This window comes from Festucalex cinctus, chromosome 15 (genome assembly GCF_051991245.1).
Source record: "Festucalex cinctus isolate MCC-2025b chromosome 15, RoL_Fcin_1.0, whole genome shotgun sequence".
In the NCBI taxonomy this organism is placed as follows: Eukaryota; Metazoa; Chordata; class Actinopteri; order Syngnathiformes; family Syngnathidae; genus Festucalex; species Festucalex cinctus.
Genome location: NC_135425.1, coordinates 17,567,293 through 17,593,124, shown reverse-complemented (window position 1 = coordinate 17,593,124; position 25,832 = coordinate 17,567,293). Strand labels below are relative to the sequence as shown.

General features: G+C 38.2%; 1 protein-coding gene across 1 annotated transcript in view; it reads left to right on the top strand.

Moving 5' to 3' along the window:
- Positions 1–12,338, top strand: part of LOC144002189 (leucine-rich repeat transmembrane neuronal protein 4) — a 134,506-nt gene extending 122,168 nt beyond the window's left edge. Inside the window, exon 4 of the transcript XR_013278683.1 lies at positions 12,329–12,338. The gene's annotated coding sequence lies outside the window, so the exon portion shown is untranslated. The remainder of the gene's footprint in view (positions 1–12,328) is intronic.
- Positions 12,339–25,832: the final 13,494 nt, after the last annotated feature.

Sequence of the window (25,832 nt, the reverse complement as noted above, 5' to 3'; positions counted from 1 at the left end):
ATTTTCCTGGCATCTAATTTGCTTCCCAGAAGTACGTCAAATATGTTGCAGAAGTTCTCGCACTGAATTATGTACAAACCTTTGTTTAGTGTGATGAAAGCTCGGTGAGCGAGATGTTTTGGATGTTGTGGTGAGGGTTAAGGAATGTTCAAAACATGCAAATACTAAAGAATAGAGGATTAGAAGAGGCATATTTGCATTTCAACACACTATTCCCGTAGGTTGAATTCCTGATGCTTTCATGCTATGGGATGAAAATGTGTGTTGTGATTGGAACGCACGTGTGGGGAAAACAAAAAGATCAGGTTTTCACAGCTGATGGGCTTACATAGAATTAGCCTGGCAAGGATTTAACAATAGAAACACAAATCTTGGATCATTTAACATGCTGCTGAAATGGGATGGTATAAATTGGTAATTGTTGGACGAGTGTAAATATAAAGTGCAGTGGTATTATTTAAAACCAGAAATTTGACTGAACAAACCACGAGGGGAAATAGATGTTTAATTATCAGAGCCAACATTTACTTTCTTGTGAGCAGCAAAGGTTTTCTGGGAATTTTTGCAAGTGTATACTAGTAGCGCAGTACCTCATCAAATTAAAAAGAAAAGCAAAAAAAACGCTTTAGCAAAGAACCACACTTCCGGAGCAAGGAGGAAACCGACTACTTTCTTTAACATTGTGAGTGATATAAATATAATGTATTTTATTGAATGTAAGAAGCTGTTTCAACATTTTTAGAAATATATTTCATATGTGTGTGTACAGACCTCGGAGTCGCACCCACAATCAGTGTTCGCTATTTGTCTTTGTTATTTTGTTCATTAAAAAAAGCTATATATCGTAATAATTTCATACAATACAATCAATAATTTACACAACAATTCGGGGTAATGAATGTGACATCTACGTTTTCAACTACATAAATGAATTAACATTACACTTTATGCACTGCCAGCGTTGTGTGTCATGTATGTCCTTGTTCTCGGTTTGTTTTTGTGTTTTGGTGGGCGCACCTGTCTCAAATCACACTCAGCAGCTTTCTATGCTCAACTGCGGCTGAGTATCGGATAACTCCCTTGCTTACCTCCATGTTTTCAATTGTTGTTTGCGTTCACTTGTTATCGTCCAGTTCTTGTCGGACGTCCATTTCATGTCTCCTGTTGCCTCTGTTCACAGTAACTACATTGTTTTTGGTTTTGTCTTTTTGTTTCTACTTTTGTATTTTTTCGTGTGTTGATTTTGTCGATGCGGCTCCATTTAGCAACCTTATTTGTTTGTAGATTGATTTACGTCTCTATCTGTACCTACCTGTTGTCATGTCACTTTTTTTCTACAGTCTATAGCTTTGTCACTCTCATCTTGTACGCTCTAGTCTGTTTTTTGGTTGTTTTTTTTATCCACATTCGCGGCTTGGCCATTCTTTACACAGTGGGCTATGTTAGTGTGACAGCTAAAGCACTTTTATTGGCTTTTTTTGCACCTTTAAGGCCAGAATAGTTGGCTTAACCAAAGTGTGCCGAAAACGATGTCTGAGTTATGGTGTGTGACAGAAAGCAGTTCAACAGCATCCAGTACACACTGCTTCAGTAACTTTTATTTTGTGGGCTATTGGCTTGCAATGAGTTTTTTCGTTAACACACCACAAATCCCCCCCATTCAATCACGAACACAAGATAATGAAACTTTGGAAGGGGAAAAAATGAGTCCATGTGGCCTACATGTTTTGCACAAATGTTTAAGAATTTGTATGTTTGAGTTATTAACTGGCAAGTGTGTTGGAACATATTTGCAAGCATGTTCAAAGCTATATAAATACATTCGCACATACTCGGAAATATATTTAATCATACGTGTATGCTAAATGCTACAAATATATGTTCACATAAGCATTTGGCCCACGTTATACCCATTTAAACATTTAACATTTAAAAAGAACAGTATTTATATGTAACATTTATGCTATATCTGCAATGCAAGATTTCGGTTTGACATTTTTATCCCATAATGCAATGTGGTATTGACGTGCGCATACACAAGTGATTACCCCATGGCATTTTGGGAAAATATGCAACGTTTGAAGTATTTAGCCTACAATTATATTCAAATGTATTTGGTAGCACGTTCGAACATATTTGAAATATGTACAAACATTAGGGGTGTTAAAAAAAAAATCGATTCGGCGATATATCGCGATACTACATCGCGCGATTTTCGAATCGATTCAATAATAGGCAAAATCGATTTTTTTTTATTTTTATTTTTATTTTTTATTTTTTATTTTTTTTATTTATTTTTTTAGGATTCACACCTTAAGCATGGAAGAATGTTATATGAACGGAACATTAAGCCTTAATATTTTATTTTAATGCTGTTTAAACATGAAACAGATTACAACCTCTATAAGACTGAAATTTCAGATAAATAATACATTTTCATATAAATCTTACACTCTACAAGCTTACTGATTAGTGTTTTCTAAATTTGAATGAAAAAAAATCGCAACAATCGACTTGTAAATTCGTATCGGGATTAATCGGTATCGAATCGAATCGTGACCTGTGAATCGTGATACGAATCGAATCGTCAGGTACGAGGCAATTCACACCCCTAACAAACATACTCGCAAATATGTTCAAATGTACTCGCCAGTCAAAAATGTTTACTGAACATTGGCAGTTCCATGCTTCCGCATCTTTTGGTTATTGTGAATTAATACATAAATACATAAATCAAACTGCGCATTGGAAGGAGGTCCGATGGGTCCATCTTTCTTCACCTCCACCTTTCAGGAGTTGTGCGAGAGACTAACTCAGGGAAATAAATGATATGAATTCCTATCTATCATTCTGCCTTCTTTCCCTCTGCCCCTCTTCCGCTCTTACGCCGCAAAGATCAAAGACTGCTGAGCCAAGGGGAAAAAGATTCCATCAATCTTTGCTTGTCCCTGACAGTCACGTTTACCTGTCAAAGTTGCACAGCACCCAGTGAAATGCGGTTCCTTCCTGCCAAAGCCTTGCGTTTCGCCCTTGAAATATTGTTTCTTTCTATATATTAAATTCTATTTAACGGGTTGCCGTGGCGCTTTAGAAGATGCACGCGCAGAATGTCTGCTCTGACCTTCACTCTTCGTTTTTTTTGTTTGTTTGTTTAGTGTGGGCTGAAGATGTAAGCTTCTGAACATGCAGGCTCACTCTCTAGAATGCACATTTTAACAAGTTTAGACATCACAACAGCATTTAAACCTACTGGACTCACAAGAATGCAGCATTCTCCAAATGCCCAAGGTCTATTTTAGCTCTCATAAGGACAAATATTTACATGGCATAATACTGAAACTATATGTCTCACAATATGATGTGGGCACATTTGCCATTTGCTATTTCCACTTTAAAATACAGTGCTTGCTTAAGATACAAGTGACTTGACTTGAGTTTTGAAGATACGAGACATTGTTCGACCTTTTTTTTTTGTTTTTGTTTTTTTTTTGTGACATGCTAATGAGAATTGAGATTTCAGTGCTAAATTGTGGAAGTGACTCAACTAATTTCTCAACAAGCAGCAGTTTGGTAGCTATAATTAATTATCAGTGATTAAAAAAAGAAGCATCACACAACCCCCCAGGTGAAGTTTCCTGTCTAACAAACTAGAAAATACTTTATTTATGCATTTTAACCCTTTACGTCTGTTAGCTTAATCACGGCTATCACGGGTCATGCATTTCTCTCTATTCTCATGCTTTACTTTTATTTCTCATGCTAAGAAAAAGTATCTGTAACCAGGATTGACAAACTAATTTCCAATTCAATTTTTAATCATTAATTTCCATGTCTAAGCCGAACGGTAACAAATTCTAATTTCCAATTGAATATCTAATTAATGTATTTAATTTTCTAAGTGTAAGTTTTGAGTCATACAAAAGCAGTTAGAAATTAAAAAAAAAAAAAAAAGTCATGATGTAATGTTATCATCAAATACAATATTATGGTGTTATTTGTTGCTCATTAAAATAAATATTTTGGAGAATTTATGGCATTTCCATTCATTTCAATGGGAAAAAAGATGATTTGTGTTCTGCCTCATGGTATCGTAAGGAACCACTGTATATAGTCAACGCTTTGTTGATATTCTACAAGCTGCAGACACTCATTGCAAATCAACTATATAATGCGGTGGAAGTATATGTTAATGTAGGACAGATATAGTCTCATACCCCTCAAAGCTGGAATCTATCTGTTCTCATTATTCTGAAATGATTTTGCCGTAAGACAGATTGGACAGCAGATGCTAACTACTAAGCTTGAATAACCCCTACTATCTTTGCTCAGCCTTATTTTTCCATTTCTACGTTGGGAATAATATTGCAGATATGCCTGTGGTGGTCTTTCTAATTATAGAACGTTCTCTGAGTTTGGCTGTAAGCCTTAAGGATCAACATTATCATTGTGGGCCAAGATAAAAGCTGCCCAGAAGCTTGTCCCCGCAGGCTGCTTAATGAGAGGACAGAAGACAAGGAAGAAGAATTGAAGCACCTGAAAGCCAGCTGTTTTCCGAGCGCAGCAGAAACGCCCGTAGTCATTGTGTTGACATGACCATGGGGCCTCTCCAGACAATGTCACGACCTCACTCTACCTCCTGGACAGACAAGCGCGTCGTTTATCCAATACATTAGTCCTAAAGCCACAGTTAAGAGTGACTTAACACAAGATGACTCCACAGCTAAGGCACAATTCCTGAGGTTAGATGGTTCACCAGAGAGGATAGCGGCCTCTGTGCATCCTGCTTGTGTTGTTAACATGACAAGACAGATAGTCACCTCTGGAATTACGCCAAGACAAGTGTATTATGCTTGCTGATATGGAGCATCATAATTCAGCAACAGTATTACTCAGCGGTTGGTTATACTCATCTTTCTCCGGAAGGCCAGCAGCTTTTGCTGCTAAGTGTTTCCTGCAAGGCACAAATGGGGTGTTTAACCTTGATTTTATTGTGAAGCAGCTGTGCATCATGCATTTCACTCATGTTTGTAAGGAGTCACATTCTAATTACACATTTATGTTTTGAAATAAAAGAAAATGCAAATGTCATGTTTTGGTTCTTTTTTTTTTTTTTTTGTATTGTTATTGACATTTGTCTGCGGTTAGTGTTTTTGTAATGTGTTCCTTGTCTCTCCCCTTGTCTCGTCATGGGTGTTCCTTATTTAGTTGTTGCTTCGACTTATGTTTTTGGACATTGTTGATTTAGTTTTTGGAGACCAAGTAACATATTTTAGGGTGGCCCTGAATTGCAAAGCGCAAAAACCAAAAACTGAACACGACTGCAAATAAAAAAATAAAAATGCAAACCAAATAAAAATAAATAAAAAAATACACTACAGGAAATCAAAAATCACACCAACAAAATCAGAAATGCAAATCAGAAAACACAAACACAAAAAAAAGAAAATAAAACAAAAACAAAAGATGCAAAGGTCCTTCACCTGTTATTGGCTTCTGCCCATTTCAGGGCACTTTTTCTTAGTGTCCCTTGAGGCTTTGTAAAAGACAACAAGAAGGTTAAATAACACTGTCAAGTATAGTCACAAGTTTACCTTTATAGTAATACATTAAAAATAAATCATGTTATACTCTTCCCTTTAATACAAGTATATAATAAATGTGTAGTTGTTGCACCTTGTGCATCTCATTTTTCTAAATTTAACTGTCACACAAGTATAAACTGAAATCCACTGTCAATATAAGTAAAAAAAAAAAAAAGTTACACTCACTTTGATTTTTTTTTGGTCTACATCAGCACACAGAAACAGAATGAAATATTCGATAACCAAAGAATTAAGTCAGAATTAACTCAAGTCACAATATATTTGTAGGCTAATTGTAGCCATTTGCTGTCAGCTGATGTCATGATGTCAACGGGTTGGCGCAAAGATTTGTATTTCGGGACCAGACCTGTGATCAGTGATAAACAAAGAATGCAGGTGTCGCCTAGAGAGCCAAACCTACTCAAGTTGAATTTTTTTTTCATTGTACTATTTTAAAAACAACAGAGCAAAATTTGCTTTTGTTGCAAACGTAATGGAAAAAAAGGTATTAGTCATTTTGCTTGTTTGTTTTGTTTTTTCTTGTCTTGGTCTCAGTTGTTGTGGTCTTGACTAAAACACTACCTCATTGTGGGATTTATATGGGTTCTCTTATATCTAGCATGTCTTTCCAGCCAAAATTATTTAAAAACAAAGTTTGTGATTGACCTGGAAAAAAAATATATTGCACACAAGTTTTATATAACCATGCCTTCACATGAATAAAATTGAGATTACATACTGTAATGGTCCCCCATGCAGCCCACTAATCCCTGATGATGGGATTAGAGACACCCCGTCTAGATTGTTTAAAAGTGAAATGATCCAGGGAAGATTGAGACTCATTGTGCAGATAGATATGTCGAGTAGAGCTACAGTATTCTCCTTTCACACTGGTTTCAGATAAGTGGTCTGTCTTCATGTCAGTGTGAGGCCGACTCAGAGACGAGATCACAATAAAAGCACTTGGACAAATGTTTGGATTTTCCTCATTTACTTCAGTTTTTTTTTTTTTTTTTTTAAATCCCCGTTCAATATACATCCTATCTCCTCATGCATATACAGTATTTGTACAGTTTTGTCGTTATGAGAGTGGATTACATGCTAGCCAAAGCACAATATCAGTGCTTCAGCCAAGATAATTGCTCCACAATGGTTGAGTCTCAGATCCCTCATCGTGTTGCAGGTATCGCTTCTCAAGCAGCAGATCCAGCTCTTTCATGCCATCTGGTCCAAAAGTCAGTCCACTACTCAGTGATTTCAATACCATTGGGTTTTCAGACTGTAGTCTTCCAAGGAAAGGTTCACTGGATCTTTTGTTTTGTAATGCCTTGATGATGAACTTTGGATGCATCTCTGCCAAGTTGTATCAATCCATGCACAAATTTCTCAAATCCTGGTACTGTTCAATCTCCTGTACTAACTCTTCCACTGATTTTGCATTGTGCAGAGGTGTAGTAATTTTCCGTTTTTTTTCTCTTTCTTTCTCTCTCTTTCTTTCTTTCTTAAAGGGATACTTATTTTATATTTTATATAACTTATTTTATTTATTTTATTTTTATTTTATACTTATTTTGCCATTTTTGGCAGTCAAACATTAACACTTTGCCTATAATAAATTTGATATTTTCATTATTTTTCATGTACAATTAGTACCTTTAAAAACACATTTTGCTGTCGACTGAAAATGACATCACAAGGGCTCAGATAACCAATCACAGCTCAACTTGTGAATGTCACATGACCAAACCTAAAAAAAAAAATAAAAAAAAACAGGTGAGCTGTGATTGGTTGCCTGAGCCCTTGTAATGTCATTTTCAGTCGACAGCAAGTTGCAAAATGTGTTTTGAAAGGTACTCTTTGTACGTGAAAAATAATGAAAGTATCAAATTAATTATAGACAAAATATTAACTTTTTATTACTATAATGGGCTAAATAAGGGAATTATCCCTTTAATAACCCAGAAAAATGTCCTGTTTTAGAAATGGCGACCTGTAAGAAAAATTCACAATTAGTACATGCACGCAATAATAAATATATCATGACTTGATTACGAGCAATTTGTAGTTATTACTGTCAATACAAGCAACTTAATGAAACACACTTAATTCATTTTTCGCAAGTCAAGGCAAAAAAAAGAGGTACAAGCTATGGCTTGTACCTCTAAAGTTGCTAAGTTGCCACTGTATTGCCTAATTGGCAAGCGGCTCTGAGCTGTTGGGTATTTCAGCAAACGTTCTGGCCAATGAGTGTGTTTTCAAACTGTTTGACATATTCATCCGCTGCCAATTTCATGGAATGATTACAAAACTATTTCCATGTCTATGTGACGTCGGGAGGTTTGAATCAGTTTCAGACAAAACGAACACAACTGAGTCCTTTGTACTTATTCAAGTCCGGCGCCAGGTAAACTTCCCAGCTCATCCGAGTTTCTGGAATGCGGCACGATGGCATGAAATTAGGAAACAAAAACGCTTTCAGAAACTTGTTCCTTTTGGCATGGATAGACTGATCCTCCGAAGAGCTGACAGAAGAGAAGTTGGATGTGGAGTCTGGGGAAATGTCTCTTGTATAACAGACAGATGGGAGATAGAAAAAGCCATTTTACCTTGTCATTATCTGTGTCCATGTGTTGGATTTTCTCAGATTGAAAATAACGCATGCATCACATTTGGCTGTTGTGTAGGACTCTAAATGGTGGTAATTTGCTATATTCGTTCGATAATATGAAAATAAGCATCTGTGGCTGAGGACACCACCTGCCAGAGTGGTGACCCCAGTTCATATCCACATTTGGGGGGCTCTTGAGCAAGGCACACATAATGCCCAACTCTTGGTCACTATGGCGTGGATGGAGACTGGCATATATCCGTATATCGGACATTTTTATTTATTTTTTAACCTGTCCTGTTCACCATGCAAAATGGTGGCCTGTATGCGAAGGGCGCCCACCCACATACAGCGTTGTTGACGGGCTGACACCTGGGTGGGCGACAGCACAAAACCGAGCCAGGTACACATGCCAGCTGGAAATGAGGGCAAGGCGGGGGCACAAAGTGGGCCAGTGTGCGGCAGGGGTGGGGATTTCCCCAATCTACAATCAATCCAAGGTCACATAGAGACAGATAACCAGATCGATGGCACCCCTCTTTGGTGGAGGTTCTCATGCAGATCCACCACACTCAGCATCTACTTAAACGCAAAAAGAATTTGCTTCTCCCACTGGTCGCTGAATCAGTGGAGGTTGGCATTTGTGACTCTCACTCTGCTTCATCTTTCCTTCCTTCCTTTAGTCCTTCCTATGGTCTCTGGATGTCTCCTCAATCCTGTTGGAATTCAAATGTATCTGGGGTCGGTGAAAGATTCTGGATTTGTAACTGCGGGTGAAGGGTGATGCCTGGTTGTGTTGGATTGCACTTTGTTTCATCTTTCCTTCCTTCCTTTAGTCCTTCCTATGGTCTCTGGATGTCTCCCCAATCCTGTTGGAATTCAAATGTATCTGGGGTCGGTGAAAGATTCTGGATTTGTAACTGCGGGTGAAGGGTGATGCCTGGTTGTGTTGGATTGCACTTTGTTTCATCTTTCCTTCCTTCCTTTAGTCCTTCCTATGGTCTCTGGATGTCTCCCCAATCCTGTTGGAATTCAAATGTATCTGGGGTCGGTGAAAGATTCTGGATTTGTAACTGCGGGTGAAGGGTGATGCCTGGTTGTGTTGGATTGCACTTTGTTTCATCTTTCCTTCCTTCCTTTAGTCCTTCCTATGGTCTCTGGATGTCTCCCCAATCCTGTTGGAATTCAAATGTATCTGGGGTCGGTGAAAGATTCTGGATTTGTAACTGCGGGTGAAGGGTGATGCCTGGTTGTGTTGGATTGCACTTTGTTTCATCTTTCCTTCCTTTGATCCTTCCTCCGGTCTCCTGACAATCACGACTCTGGTGTGACTGTGAAGTATAAGCTGAAGGGTTTCAGGTGAATTAAACACGCACACGTGCGCACACGCATAAAGAAAGCGATGATGATGACATGTTGACTCGGGAAGAATGCCAAATGAATAATACTGAGCTCTCAAAAAAAAAAAAAAAAAGAGAGAGAGACAGAGAATCATTCAAATTCACATCGACATCATCACTTCAGATGGTGTTGGCACCAAGCGTCTGTGGCCGCCTGTTTGCTAATCCGTTTTTCTTTGGTGTATTTGTTGTTATTAACCCTTGGCACTACATAGATTGAGTTTCTGCTGGCATACAGTTGTCGATTGATGTCTGTGACGCAATGTCGGGGATTTAGATGTGTTTGAGCATGGTGGACGGCACACTATGCCGCCGCTCCTGGCAATGATCCCGACTCAACGTGTTCAGGGTTTTGGCTCTCCCTCTTCATCTGAAATATTCCAATCGCTGTGGAAAAAGCGCCTGTCGGCAGCTAACATGCTCTTTTTCCAATTCCAGGACAACCATCTATCCCTTCTCTGAACTGCTTATCCACACTAGGGTCGCAGGTGTGCGGGAGTCGATCCCAGCGGGGTACACCCCGGACTGGTTGCCAGCCAATCACAGATTTCCAGGACATGACATGGATTTATCTGTGCCATGGTGTTTCCTGGATCCCTTCATCAATGCCCGGATGTGTCTTGTTGCCAGCTTTTCTGTAGAGCTCATCTTTTATGGTTTGCCAGTGTCTAACCAGGCCTCTGACAACAAGATTTCTAATCACTGGACTGCTGGAGGTCATTTTTCTCCTGTGCTGCTCAGCTGCTCCTGGTTGGAGCCACAGGATCTTTAATTCTCTCACTCGCGGTCAATTCTGTGCAGCTTTTGACCAGTTCTGTGTTCCATTGGTCGACCACTCCTGATTCTAAAGTTTCTGTAAATTATTTGGTCGTTGTTTACGTCTGGCTTTACACATAAACAAGGCTGTTTGAAATTCTACAAGATCAAAAAGCCTAAGGAGGAAGGCATTTATAAATAAAGTGATAATATGATCCTGGAAGCACATGAGCAACTAGGTCACATGGTCAGAGTGAGGATTTGTAGGCGTTACCCTAAGCTTTTACACAGTAATTCAAATATGGTAAAATAAGTGAACAACATAAAATATGTAGAGCTTTGTCATTCAGGGAATATTTTCGCTTTGCTAAGGACAGAAAAACGTCGGGCTATTTTGGCTTGAATATGTGAGGTTTCTTGCAGACCTTGCAGCCGATAATCACACCCAAAACTTAATGTCTTCAACTCTCTCCACATTATACCCTCTATCATCATTCCCCTTACATTTTCCAAACATTTTGGAGTCAGCCAGTCCTACCTTGAACGTTTCTAATCGGGTGAAAATGCTGCTGCTTGCTTCTTACCCGGAGAGAGCTTATAAGCCTCCCTCTCTTGTTGCTTGTGCACTTTATAGATCATTGTAAGAATATTTTATTTGTTTTTCAGTCCTTAGTCCTGCCCTACCGAATGTCTTTGAGCTTACAACATCCCAATGTTTCTACCTCATGTCAGGTCAGCCGTTGATTTTGGAGGTACCAAGGCTAATGTTACAATTAATACCTTTTAAAAACACATTTTTGCCACTTGCTGAGCACAGGTGCTCAGAGCTCAGGTAATGACCAATTATGGCTCAGCTGTTTTGTTGGATTGGCCATGTGGCGTTAGCAAACTGAGCCATGATTTGATGTTACCTGAGCCCCGAGCACACAATGTCATTTTCAGTTGACAGCAAGCGGCAAATGTGTCTTAAAGGAATTAAATGCACATGTAAAAATAATGGTCATCAAATTAATTATAGACAAAATGGCTAATTGAGTCACATTCCTTTTTAGTGTTTATATTGTTTTAAAATGATTTTGTTAATTGTTGTATGCTTGTTTAAATGCTTTGAACATTGTAGTGGATTTTTGACAGGACTTTTTATGACTTTTTTTTTTTGTTTAAATCTTTTTATTCTGAATTTTGATTATTTTTGAAAAACACAGTGATGTTGTCCAACTACCATTTTTAGTACTTTTAAAGTGTTTTCTATAAATAAAGTTGAGCTGAGATTGACGGCAACAGAACGCACACTGCTTGAATTGAATTCAGGTGAGTGAACCACTACAAAATCAGTTACTGTGTCTGTGTCCCAATAAAGGAAAAAAAACAAAAATAAAAAATGTATTTCATTATTTTTTTATGGGATGCCAAATATTATAGGCCTACATTTCTTTTTTTTGACTGCTTATTTTGGAAGCTGTTGTTTTAATGTTAAATGCAACTGTCTTATGCCCTTTGAAACCCATATCAAAGTTCTTTTTTTTCTGGCTCATCATGGCAAACAGATCAAGCTGAAAGTCATGCTTAATTCTGTTAGTCCTCTGCACTCTCTTCGGGGGAGCGATATGATAAAACTAGGGTAGAAATATTGGAATCCCTTTTTCCTCAGCGGGTACTGGCAACAAGCCTACATATTTTTTATTATTATTTAAAAAAAAAATTAAAAAAAAAAAAATAAAAAAAAAAATATATATATATATATATATATATATATTTTATTTTTTATTTTTTTTTCACGAGATGCTCCAATGTATCTCATACCTAAACATAAACAGTACGTTTAATGTTAAGATCAGCTATTACGAGATGCCCATGGGCACTTGTGTTCCCCAGACCTTGTATTTGCCGCCACTTTTGTTGTCATAAATTCAGTATCCCCAATCCACCCACCCACGCGTCTCCTTCTCTTTGCCGTCTGTCGACTGCCACTGTGCCTCCAGGACACCAGAGGACACGGCCAGCATCGTCAATGAGGACGGAAGCGGACCTTGACTTCATGCTCCAGCGCCTGCACGCACGGCGGGGATGGAAGTAAGAATGGAAGGTGTAGGTGACAGACTGAAACATCTTATTCAGTGCACGCAAACATGTGAACCCATAAAGACATTGGAAAGTGTGTACAAGAAGAAGTTCAGAAGTTGGTTTGTTTCATTGGAGGATATGAAAGCATTCTCCAGTACCTTTTGTCTACTTTTAATTGGGAAAAATCAAAACATGTTTTGTTTGCACACCAAAGTGTTTTTTTTGTTTTTGTTTTTTGTTTTTTTGGAAGTAGGAGAATGTGGGGGAAAGACTTTTTAAGAAGCACTGAGAGTAGAAACCAAACAATAGAAGCAGAACATATGACAGTTTTGACATTAACCTGCTATAGAAAGCAGCCTTTCAAAGCCTCCGTTTGGATGTTACATTATTTTTACATTTTAATCTCCCTAATGCTGTTTGATCGTGAGAAACCAAGCTGTGCAAGAATAGAGGAAATAAAAGCAGAGAAAAAATAGCTTTCAGCAGCAGCATAGGGGGAATTTAAGACTAACAAATTCTTTTTTTAAATTTTTAACCAACACATCATTGTGTGTTCATTTATTTATTTGTTTTTAAACAACAGCTTCATCAAATCAGGTACATCTCTGACAGTCTTGACATAGCGATATAGGTAGGTCAGTTCAGGTTGTGGTAAAAAGCGGATGGATTGCTATACCTGTGCAGGGCTGTAGTTGAAGTATATTTTTATTTTCTCCAATAATAACATGCTCTTAGTTCTACTTACCTATTTATTGTTTGAATGTGGAAGACGTGCAGCTCTTTCCACATAGTTCATCCGATTCAGATCATTTCAGTCTCAACGTATTGCAAAGATCCACCCATTACCAAAAATTCATTTTTCACACAATCTTGTCACCACCAAATTAATTTCAAATGGCACATTCAACCTAACAGGTTTACGTTGTTCTCATTCCAAATTCTATATTATTTGACTCCACCGTGGTGGGAATGGGCAGAATTCCCACACACCAAAATGTTCACATATTCCAAACACATCTTGCACATTTCCCCACCAATGTCATTCTCCATAATTCCATTTTATTCAATATCATTTCACATCATTCCATGTCTTTTAATATCTTTACACCTTTTTTTAGTTTTCACCAACATAATTCTACAATTCACATCATTCCATCATTCAGCGTCATTGCACCTCATTCCATATCGTTCATTCCACATTTTCCCCAGCACCATATTGCACAATTTTACCAATACGATTACACATTATTACACATTTTCCATATTACTCAATATTCCATACATTCAATAACATTATATGCCATTCAAAATCCTCCATTTCCATATTTTAATCTTTGAACACGTCAACATTCATAGGCAAAATGACCAGAAATTGTAATTAAAGACCAGGTTTTTTTTTTAGTTCCTTTCTCCTTCTGGAACTATCAGAAGGGTCATAACAGGTGTTTATTGATTATTTGACAGCTGACCAAAAAAATAATTGTGAACTGCATCGAGCTATACTGTGTTCACGTTCACGCCTTTTGCTACAAAACCGCTTGTCAGAGTATATAGGATTGACCTAATACAACAGAATACTTTCTGATTGCAAATGAATTGGATACTTGTCATTGAACTCGGCATAACTGGAAAGAACATGCTTTGCAGTCACTGAAGAAAAAAATGAAGGGAGAATGACCCACATTTTACCAGCAACAGCACGATAATAACCGGTGGCCGATAATTATCGGCACTTGTCGACCATTTTGACGTCAAACAGATAAAACAGATAATAGAGAAATCTGCAGATAATTATCGGCAATTTGATTTCATACAGATAAACTTGATACGAAAGAAATCCATCAATAATTATAGACATGCCACGTTGGTCCATCTGTTGTGTTTGTGGCTCATATCAATAAAATTCAGCTTCATGGTGCTTTACATACAATGAAACATTGTGCAAAGTTTATACAATGTTTCAATGTATTTGTTAGAATTATAGTAGCACTTGAAAGCATATTTGTATTCAAATAAATTTTACAAACAATTGTCGGCTTACTTATCGGTTATCGACATCGGCGCCTCTAAATTATTGGTTTATCGTATCGGTTGGAAATAGCATTATCGTGCATCCCTAATATATATATATATATATATATATATATATATATTACATAGAAAATACCGTATATACACTAGATTTGAGATGTCTAGGAACATTGTAAACCTGAATCCTGATAACATTGCAGCTGCAAAAATGTGTCATGTTAGTCTAGTGTGAAACCAAATGTAAAGTTCAAAAGAAATCAAGATGAGGAGCAACTTAAAATATAAAAAATTGTAAAATGTAGGTCATAAAAACATCATCATATTATTTTTGTTTTCAACATGTTTCCATCTTAGCTCTCGTTTGGTACGCCAACAGAAATGCAGTCAAGTCGTTATTTTGCTACACATACAAAGTACATACATTGATTTCTTTTTACTGCAGGAATGGCATCACCCTATTTTGTATACTCGGTTGAACTATAGACACTGCCCAACTTACGAACAATCGAGCTCTGAACATTCACACATATGAACAGATTGTCGTCATGACGTTTTGTTTGCAATACTTTTATGACAACAGATTGCATTTAATTAAAATGGAAATGAAAAGAAATGTCCTTGACCTTTCTGTGAGGTGAACCATTAGTTTTCTTTGCTTCCTCCTTTCCCTGAACGATGTCAGCCATCTTTCACTCAATTCTCCTTTATGTTTCTTCCAATGTGCCACCTCCTTTCACTCTTTTGTAGGAATATGCAGTCCCCTTTTGGTTTTTTATTTATTTATTTATTTCCCAACCTCCGTCTTACTTCTCTCTATTAAATCAGACAGATTGTAGGTGTCTCCTCTGAGTAGCAGGATTCACTGCTGCTGCAATGCCTGCCTCCTCTCAGCTCGACAAACTCCCCTGCACAATTCACCATACTCTAATTTATCCCTACATATTTGGAAAGCTCATATATGCAAACAAGTTTAGCCTATTTATCACGCACCTTTACCTCCGAATTAACGCAGCGTCATGATTAACTGCGAGCACTCCCACACAGTTGATCATTAAACTGACCAGTTTTCATGCACTGCCCGTGCAGTCATGGCAAGATTACTCAACCGGGCAATATGTGGATATTTTGAATTCATTTACCTCAGGCGTTTCACATTTGTTGCAAGAGCCTCCATGTATTCATGTTTAATATATTTGCATATTTACTGCTGCAGTGTTTTCTGAAATATTTTTTCTACTCATCCGCAAACTGGCAGCTGCTATCAGTAAATGGCACCAGCCTCTGAGCCATGCTAAAATGACTGCCTTACTCAGTAAATTTTTCACTTGCTCCCAAGATGGTGGTTAAAGGGAAAAGGAAAAATTGTTGACCTACGTGGGACCTCCGTACTGTATATATCAGCCGGAACAGCATGCAGGAAATAATCCCTGGAGTTTTGAATTATTATGTGTCGGGAGGTCCTTAAATGGATTTTCTTGGAAGCAATGCAAAGCCGTACAGCCCGACATCAGGCTATTTTGCTGTGGTGCTCTTTTTCCACCTCCCCCTCTTGTATTGATTTTAATATTACCTAGACTTCCATAATCCCACTTATACAATTAGATTTATCTTCGCTCTTCCACTGAAGCAGAACAGCACTGATTAATTGAGTCTCCATTGACAGGCCTCAATCAATTGAATAAAGCAACGCATTCCAACAGCATCGAATGCGGAAGCTACCTTTCCCGAGAAGAAGGATATACGTAACAGTGATGGATGACCATGATATTTGGCCTTTTAAGATTGCAAAAGTAAACAATCTCCTTGAGAAAACCATGACATTTCCCAGCTTTCTTTTTTATTTTTCATTTCCGTTGTGTTCAAGGAAAACATACTCTTTCTGCCCTGTCCTCAAACTCTCAAAGGTCAGCCTGGACAACAGCCAAGTGCTCTAATTATGTTTTACTGGGAGAGGGGGGGGGGGATCGTCCAGGGAGCACAGGACTACAGCCGCATCGGCGCAATAAAGTTTTTTTTTTGTCTGCATGAAGGTGAAGGTTCAGTCTAAAATTGCTTTCATTTCATTGGGAGATCTCTGGGCTTTGACCCTCCCAAGACAGACGCTTGTTTATAAGTTGCTGATTGTTCTCATTTTGTGCTTTATTGCTTCGCTCTCTTACACTTTTACTGTGACACTTAAGGTGCAACAAAATAGGAGGTGACATTTTGTCGCTTCAAAATAACCCCTCGTCATCCCATGCTGCTTGTTTCAGTTGATGGAAATGAGAGGAGTGATAGAAGGCAGGAACAGAAATCAATATAACAATCTTGAAAAGGGCCCAAGAAAAAAAAAAAAAAGGAGATGCCAAAGTGCTCAGTTTTGAAGATGCGAAAGGAGGAACTTCCCACAACCTTCAGGTTAAATTCAGTTTGATATGCTGAAAAAGAAAACATAAGCAGCTATTTCACCAAATCTTCTAATGCGTAAATATCTGAACTTACGGTTGAAAACGCATCACTGTATTGTTGCAGCTATTCTTTCCGTTAGAAAACTGAAGGTGACCCCAATTGAGCGGATATCTTGGTCTGAACTGCTTTTCACTGCTTCGTTTTCTTGCCCACGAGAAAGCCCGACTCAAAACCACTTTCCTAAATTGCTTCCATTTAATGGAACACCTTGACCTGTCTTCTTCTCCCAGCCAAATATAAATAAAAAAATTTGTGGTTGAAAGGCCTTCTAACTTAAGAGTAGATGCCTGAGAAAATGGAAGGCATCAAACATCACTTTCGCTCAGCTTCCTGACAGGTACTTTGCTTTAAGAGGTCTCAAGTGGGTTAAATACAGGAGTGTTTTTTTAATGGCTCGATTTAGCGAATAGATGCACGTCACAGTTACAGTTACCTCCCTCAAGAAGGTTACGTTTCCATCCATGTGGGCCTTTTTATTTAATGGCTTATTGGCTTGCATGCATCCCGTCAACAGTAGTGGATATATCAGCTTGTATTTATGTCTGTATTGTTTTAAGGATTCTTGTTGAGAATCCGCAAAATTGCACTTATATAAATACACACATACCGTATTTTCCGCACTATAAGGCGCACCTCATTATAAGGCGAACACCAAATGTATGACATATTCTCAAACTTTTTTCCATATATAAGGCGCACCGCACTATAAGCTGCACCACATTATAAGGCGCATCTTCAATGAATGACATATTTTAAAACTTTTTTCATCTATAAGGCGCTACAGTAGAGGCTGGGGTTACGTTATGCATCTATTAGATGGTGCTGCGCTAAAGGGAATGTCAACAAAACAGTCAGATAGGTCAGTCAAACTTTATTAGTAGATTACAAACCAGCTTTCTGACAACTCCGAAATGAATAAACAGCTGTTTTATTATTTTCTCTGAGGTAAAGTATTAGTATTAGCTAGCGATCCAAGATGGCGGGATCTTCTGCGCATGCGCGTCACCGATCGTGCAGGGTCACCAATAGCGTCTTGACAGCGAGACCTGTTGATCCATATATAAGGCGCAGGTCAGCTTTTGAAAAAAATGAGGCTTTTATGTGCGCCTTATAGTGCGGAAAATACGGTACACAGAGGTGGGCGTGTCGATGAATTTTGAACATCCATCATTCGGCAATAGTCCATCCTTCGCCATCGTCAACGTTATTTTAAACTGGGCTCCCGTGTATTGCTAAATTACAGCCGCTATTTTAGAACAGACAGTAAATTTCATGGTTGCAGTCCGTCAATGTTATTTTAACCACACTTCTGTCATTTAAATTACATTTTGTCACCGCTATTTTCCACGGATATTCACCACCGTTATTCTTTTACTCACTAATGTTGCCACATATAGTATGTGCATACAGACATAACTGCCGATTCGATACTTCCCCTTTTTAGGATCCCTTATCTGATCAATAACCTGCCTGACGTAGATTGGGGCCTGCGAAGGCTGTCTAACAAAATGCCTGGTGTAAAATAAACCAACTAAACAAGTGTTAACATAAACGTAGGACGAGGAAAACATCACCATCACGGTCTGTCGTCACCTGAGCTCTTTTCGTTTTTTGAAGTTTCCCGTCATTTGTTTATCGTCAGCAAAAAGGGTGTCGGTCATTCACGAACTTTCCATCAATATTGACCCACCTCTGCATATGCACATACACTATGAAGTGAATGGAAACCAACATGTGATATGATTTATTTTAAAATTTACATTCTAGCTAGCCACCTTTTACTAAAATTTTCAACATTTTTGGGTACATTTAGGGGTGACTGAGAATATTTGGGGGGCACTTCAGGCCCCCTAAAATAGGCCTCGTGATGGCTCTTATTTTGTACACAATTACAGCGAAATGGGAAAAATCTTCATCATCTGTTAGCCTCAGTACAATACACCTCACACAAAGATGGTTGAGAAAAAAAACTGAAAAAGCCTTACAGTAGCTATTGTGCAAATAATTTGGATAGTATTTGCTGCTGACTTTCATTTCTGCTCCACAAAAATGGTGGTTCAGTCATCTTTCTTTGTGAGAGATGGGGGAAAAAAAAAGTCTTACAACCCATGTTTCTTTTATTCATCTTATAATTACTTGGTAATCAACATATTAGCAGTTTTCATTTTGTCTGCTTTAAACTCAAGGTTTGGCAACACTCTGGAATCTGGTGAGAATTTAAATCACAAAACCTCCTGCATGTTAAATTGAGGCAGAGAGCTATCTAATTAGTGGTGACTGCTGGCCTGAGTGACAACTTGTTTGTGCAATGTGTCGATAAGGAAAGGATGCTTGCCAAAAGCAAAGGAAATAGACAAAATAGTTTTTCTTGTGGCTTAGTGGCTAAAGCCAAGCTCATCGTTTATGAAATTAAATGAATTAAGTCGCCACAGTACTTATTAGCACTGATTTGCATAATTTGTGGAGTGGAAAACACAATCTCTGTTTTGTCTCAAAGAAAACAAACCACATGAATCCAATCTTACAAATTTTAAAAGGCGATTCGTCTAACTTGCAGTCCGAATGCATTTTGATGCACCGGATATTGAAACAAACAAGATTAATTGCAACAGCATTTGTTCAACCTCTCACTGGTCACTCCATGTTCTGTAATGGTTGGTGGGTGAAAAAAAAAATGGATTATACTTCCATCTGCACCCGAGGAGGCCTTTTGATCCTGGCAGGAACCCCGCTTACCTGCAGGCTACACTTAGAAGTTCAACTTAAAGCATGCTGAGGATCTGTAGCACATCTTAACCTTCAATTGGTGCAGGGAAAAACTGTTTGAAGACATTTACATCATAGTCCTAGTGGAAGCACATGTGATGTTTAAAAAAAAAAAAAAGAAAAAAAAGAAGAAGAAGAAGAAACGTTACATATGTGCTTATCGGATTGATCTGTACAGCATGACCGACCATGCTGTTAAATATACAGTAGAAGTGGTCAGTATTTTCATGTCATTTTCTCACATACGGTCTTTATTCAGCTGGAGAACAAAACATTTTGGTGGTAAGGTGTTTTATGAATATTATTATTATATGAGAAATGTGTGTGTTTTTTCTTCCTTGTTTAAAAATATATATTACACCAAAGGCTTATTGAAACTGGAATTCAAAACCTAATCAAAGGACTGTTATCGAGAAAATCGAAAAACAGACATTTGGCAGGCTGGGCAGAGGCCGACTTGGAGGAACTAATTTCAAGGCCTACGGAATTCTACAACATCCAAGTGACAGCAAATTAGTAATACATTATTTAATCTGCGAGACTGTTTACTGTTTTTTCTTTTGTTGTCTCAAAGGAAAGTCTCAAAGGGACTTCACATGCCCACAGTTGACAAATAGCAACGACATACCCTGATCAAACCACAAAAGGGCAAGGAAAAACTGAAAAAAAAAAACAGGGAAAAATAAATGAAATAAGATTATTGTTATTTAAATTGTATCTATTTATTTATTTATTTATTTATTTATTTATTTACAACAATCATATTAATGCTTTTTTTTCTTTATTTCATTTATATTAGAGCTGTTAAAAGATTATTTTTTAATCAGATTAATCACATCTTAGAATTGTGATTAATCACTTAATTTTTTTTTTTATAAATTTGTATGAGCAGTTTTTGTCAGCCAAATTTAAAGGCCCAGTATGCCGGTTTCACTCAGGAAAATGCACTTTTTAAATACAGGATGTACACACTAACTTTCTCTCAGTCACACATCTGGGTTTATTTTAATCTTTGGTGTTGATTTCGTCCTAAGCCTGTATTTTGTCATTTTGTGTTTGTTTTGTAAACAGCGGGCCGTTTCTGTGGAAGGACAGTGTTTACACCCCTCCAGCCAATCGCAGAGTGGGGGGCGGCGTGTCGCAAACGGGGCCGGGCGAACGCGTCGGCTGCGTGACGTCACTCCTGCGGCAATTTCAACAAATTCTTTAGGTATATCCTACTTGGACTGCTTCGACTCAGGCCCATCCAAGCAAAATAAACTGATTGCTGGATGGGTTTTTACATTAGCTGTTTGTTGTAGCTGGATGTGGAAAAACATCCTTTACTTCCAGCAGCAGCACAAACAGACTTATTTTCATGCCATATTGAAATATCAATATATAGTTCTCGATTAAGTGTGATAACGTGCAGCAATCCGATGTAAAAGCAATAATCGAGGGAGAGGAATGGCTGCCAAGTAAAAAAAGAGCTGGCGAAAAAAAATAAAAAATGCTCCCTGTCTGATAGGAGCAAAATCAATAGCAAGCCCCCTTTCATTATTGTTTCCCTCCTCTGGTCTCATCCACCAATGCCTATCTGGTTAGCACCAAATAATCCGTCACAGGATGACATTTTTTTTTCTTTTTTTTTTCCGCAGAGATCCAGCCTACCGGGCTAATGGATTACTGCTGGTTATTGAAGACAACAGCAGATAAAGGAAAGTCTTTAGTCAATAATGAATAAAAATAAGGAAGATAGAAGAGGCTAAAGCCAGCAGACTGAGATGATATCTTTCATATTTGTGTTTAATAGAAGAAATGGTCTGCTCATGGATTTTGAAGATGATTGGTGTTACTGAGACTACTGTGTGCAGTATATATCTCAAGTCTATAACCAGCTCAGTAGATTCTTGTAGTGGACAAGGGATAATAGATTGTAAATACTGACAGCTTTGGAAATGTGTTCAGCATCAAATAGCGCACACCATGAGCTGTTTGTATTAAAATAACACCCCCACAAAAAGGCAAGTCCAGAACAATATTACATTTCCAGAGTTGCAGGATACCTGACATTCCTGACACTACGCCAAAATACTCATTGTGCAAGGTTGAAAACTACATGTACCACAAGATGAGACTAAAGTCAAATATAGGGTTGCGAATTCCTTTAAACTTTCATGAAACTTTATAAACGTTGCATTTGTATGTTTTCTATCATGTTTAACATCAGTAGAATTAATCAGTAGATTTAGATGTTAATGAAATAGATGTGAGGCTTATCAGTTATTACGGTATATATGGAAATGTAGGAGTAATTTTCATTTGAATCGATTTAATATTGAAATTGAAACACTTTCTCTGTATCATTTTTTTTATGACACATTGGTTTTATAAATAAATGTCTCAAATGCAATGTTTGAAATCCTATTTTAAAAGAGTTATTGATGATTTAAAAATTTAGGCGATGATGGTAAAAATTATCGAGATATATACATTGCATGGCAGTCCGGTTCAAATGTAATTTGAAGCAACTCTATCTATCTATCTATCTATCTATCTATCTATCTATCTATCTATCGTGTTATGAAATGGATTTCCTTATACTCAACTCTGTTACAATTGCTCACATATTTCCCTGACTCTAAAAATCTTTAAAGTAAGCAGAAAAAATGAAATAACACAGCAAAAATGATGACATAAACAAGAATGTTTGAGGGAACTAAGAGGTCGCCAAGCGGCAGGCGCTTGCTTAAATGTTTGTAGCTGCAAACTCGCTTGTTGTACTGGGACTCCGTCGAGCCTGGGAGCAGTATGATAAACAACACGACAGTCAACATCCCCGACATACCCATTCGGCTCTCGATATTTGTAGTTACAAATACGTATTTTACAAATATGTCATGTCACAATCACAATCTGTATAGGGGCCATACCGCCTTGCACAACCACACATTAACTCATTCGCTCCCAGCCATTTTCACAGAAGCAATCCCGTTCGCTCCCGGCTGTTTTACTGGATTTTGACTGATTTGGCAAGGCCCACAGAGTATTGTGTTTGATTGCTATAAAGGCACGGAACCTATTAAAAGAAAGATTAAAGTCTCTTCTTTCATCAGGAAAAAAAAGTATGTTTCTATCTGTTTCCGTTTTGTAGCAATTAGCATTAGAAGAGAGCTAAGTTTCATCAGTTTTCACAAATCTATTTAAAATTGTAAGTAATTTAGCTTTTTTTCTACATGGCCCTGGTTGATCTCCTTTGCTCTGCTGCCACCTGCTGGCCGTTTGTGTAATAACTACCATTTCTGCAACCGTTCTTTGCAGTTGAGAGGCTGCATCAAAGCCTTCTGTATGCTCTAGCATAAAAACAAAAACAAAAAAAACGTATAAATACGTCTTTGGGACACTTACAACATACAAAAAAACGTATTTGCACGTTATTGGGAGCAAATGAGTTAATGTGGTCCTCATATGCTATGGTTGCTTCAAGTTTTAGTTTATTGTATTAAAGATGTGGCAACTGCAACAAATTAATGCTAAGTCCCGTTTCTTGGTATGTTTTTAGAAGGGACATTAATGAAGCCCGTGTGTCTGATAGATGGAGCAGGAAATGGATCACTTGCTTTGATTAAAGTACCACGCTTGGCTGGCTTCCACATCATAATCTAAGAATGGATTACACTGCAGTAATGTGGGTCACAATATTTAGCAACGGTGAAGGCACAGACACAGACGGCCCCGCATGAGAAACAATGCTCTGAGAGCGGGATGGAGAGCCATCCAGAATTGTAAACCGTTTACAGCAACACTCTGTTCCCTATTAAAAAGTGATTTCCCCCCTGCGACCAACCAGATTGCTCCTTTGAAAAGGAGAATGCAACGGTGACGATGATATAGAAGTGTGTGTATCCATGCAAAGTGTGCTTGCAGATGCGATGGAATGTTCTGAATTATTGAACTATAGCCGGGGAGGAGCATTAATGTCCAGTGTGCCGTGAAAGCAACCTCCACCCATGTCCAAGGTGACTGGCACTGCCCATTCCCCTGGCACAATTCTTCTTCTGATGGATTGAGTGGGCTTCGGAAAAAGACTTATAGCAGTCATCTATGACTTCCCACGTGTGTGTGTGAGAGCGAGTGCGCAAATCCCCCAAACTTTTAATTGTCTACAGAATACAAGTTTTGTTTCTGTATCTTCCTCCATCACTTGTAAAGCAGGTTGTTCTCTTAGTAGCTCCTTAGAGCCATTCATCAAGACTCTCTACTTGCCTCATGCTAATGAATCCCTGCACAATTTTTTTCTCTCTAATGATCCCTCTTGTTTCCCTCTTATCACTATCTCCCATGCTCCTTTCACTTACAGAAGGCAGCCTTTCATATAAGTAACAGATAAATGAAATGTGCCTGCAACATTTTCATCCCATCATGTTCTCCTTATCTCTCCGCCTTCTTTTTCGCGCAGTACCCTACTTGTGATTGAGTGGATGAGCCGAACACCCGCAGGACGGTGCTAAACTCCTACACTAAACTGTATTGTACACGCCAGTTGCATTTAGAGGATGAGTTATAGATTTTTCCTGCATCAGATGCAGAGGGGGAGAATGTGAGAAAGCTGCAAACGACATACCTGAGGTTGAGAGTTCATTTAGATGCTGACACTTTTGTGGTTTGCTGGGACATATTGATTTTAGTTATCCAAGACAAACAAGTGGGGACACACGGGGCTAGAAAAGGCATATGATTGAAAACCGTGAAACGAATTCAAAGCTTACAGGACACCAAGGGCTCTATTTTCGTAGACGGGCGCCTGCATTTGTAAAAATGGGCGCGTGGTGATTTTCGTGCCAGGGTAAGTCTATTTTACCGTGTTTGTGATTTCGGTAGACGTGCTATGCATTGCTGAGTGTTCCGGTGGAGGGAGCTGCTGCTCCCCAGGTACATCCCCGCAATTTGGTGACAAAAATTTAGACTAATAAAACAGGTCTAACTTGTGGTGCAGATGGTGTAACATAATTTTGGTGGATTTAATCGGGGTGCAGGCAGACAGATGTGTGGTGGATGTCATTGTATTTCATTTACAAATACGACAACCACATCTCCCTCTTAACTCATTTGCTCCCAATAATGTGTAAATACATTTTTTTATGTTTTTAAGTGTCCCAAAGACGTATTTATACGTTTTTTTTTGTTTTTTGTTTTTTTTATGCTAGAGCATACAGAAGGCTTTGATCAACTGCAAAGAACGGTTGCAGAAATGGTAGTTTATTACACAAACGTGACAGCAGAGCAAAAGAGATTAACCAGGGCCATCTAGAAAAAAAGCTCAATTACTTACAATTTTAAATAGATTTGTGAAAACTGATGAAACTTAGCTCTCTTCTAATGATAATTGCTGCAAAACGGAAAGAGATAGAAACACTTTTTTTCCCTGATAAAAGAAGAGACTTTAATCTTTCTTTTGATATGTTCCATGCTTTTATAGCAGTAGAACACAATATTCTGTGGGCCTTGCAAAATCAGTCAAAATTCAGTAAAACAGCCGAGAGCGTACGGGATTGCTTCTGTGAAAATGGCTGGGAATGAATTAGTTCATCACACAGATGCCCGATTGACTACATAATCCGCAAGGGGATATCTTGTAGTTTACCTCTATAAATTCATTCTGTGTTTATTGTTGTGGTTGTGCTCTCAGGCTGTGTGTTTTTGTTTTTTCTACTTACCTCTGATTGAGGGATGGGGCGTGTCCTCCTGCGCCACACCTGTTTCCCATCCGCAATCAAGCCTTCATAAGGACTGTGACTGCCGACACTCCTCGTTGAAGTTTTGACCTTGCTACGTCTTCGCCTTGTGCATTATTCTGACCTCGTGTGAATTTGTTAAACCTATAGCCTCGTCTCTTGTTTCCAGTTAGTTTCGTGAGTGCTTCTGATTCATAGTTTTCTGTTGTTTCCTCAGCTTTTACGCTTGAGAGTTTGTTATTCACGTGTTTTCTACGTCGCCTTTAGCTTTCCGCTTTGTACAGCATGTTTTGTTTATTCGTGTAGCGCGGTTTTATAGCCCTCGGGTGTATTTTTGTTACTTCCTCACCTTGCAGCTTTTGTAAGCGTCCTTTATTAACTGTTTTTCTCCTGGCTTCGTCCAGCACTTTTTGTTCCAGTCCTTGTCAAATAAATTGTTAAATTGTCTTTGTGTTCTGCATTT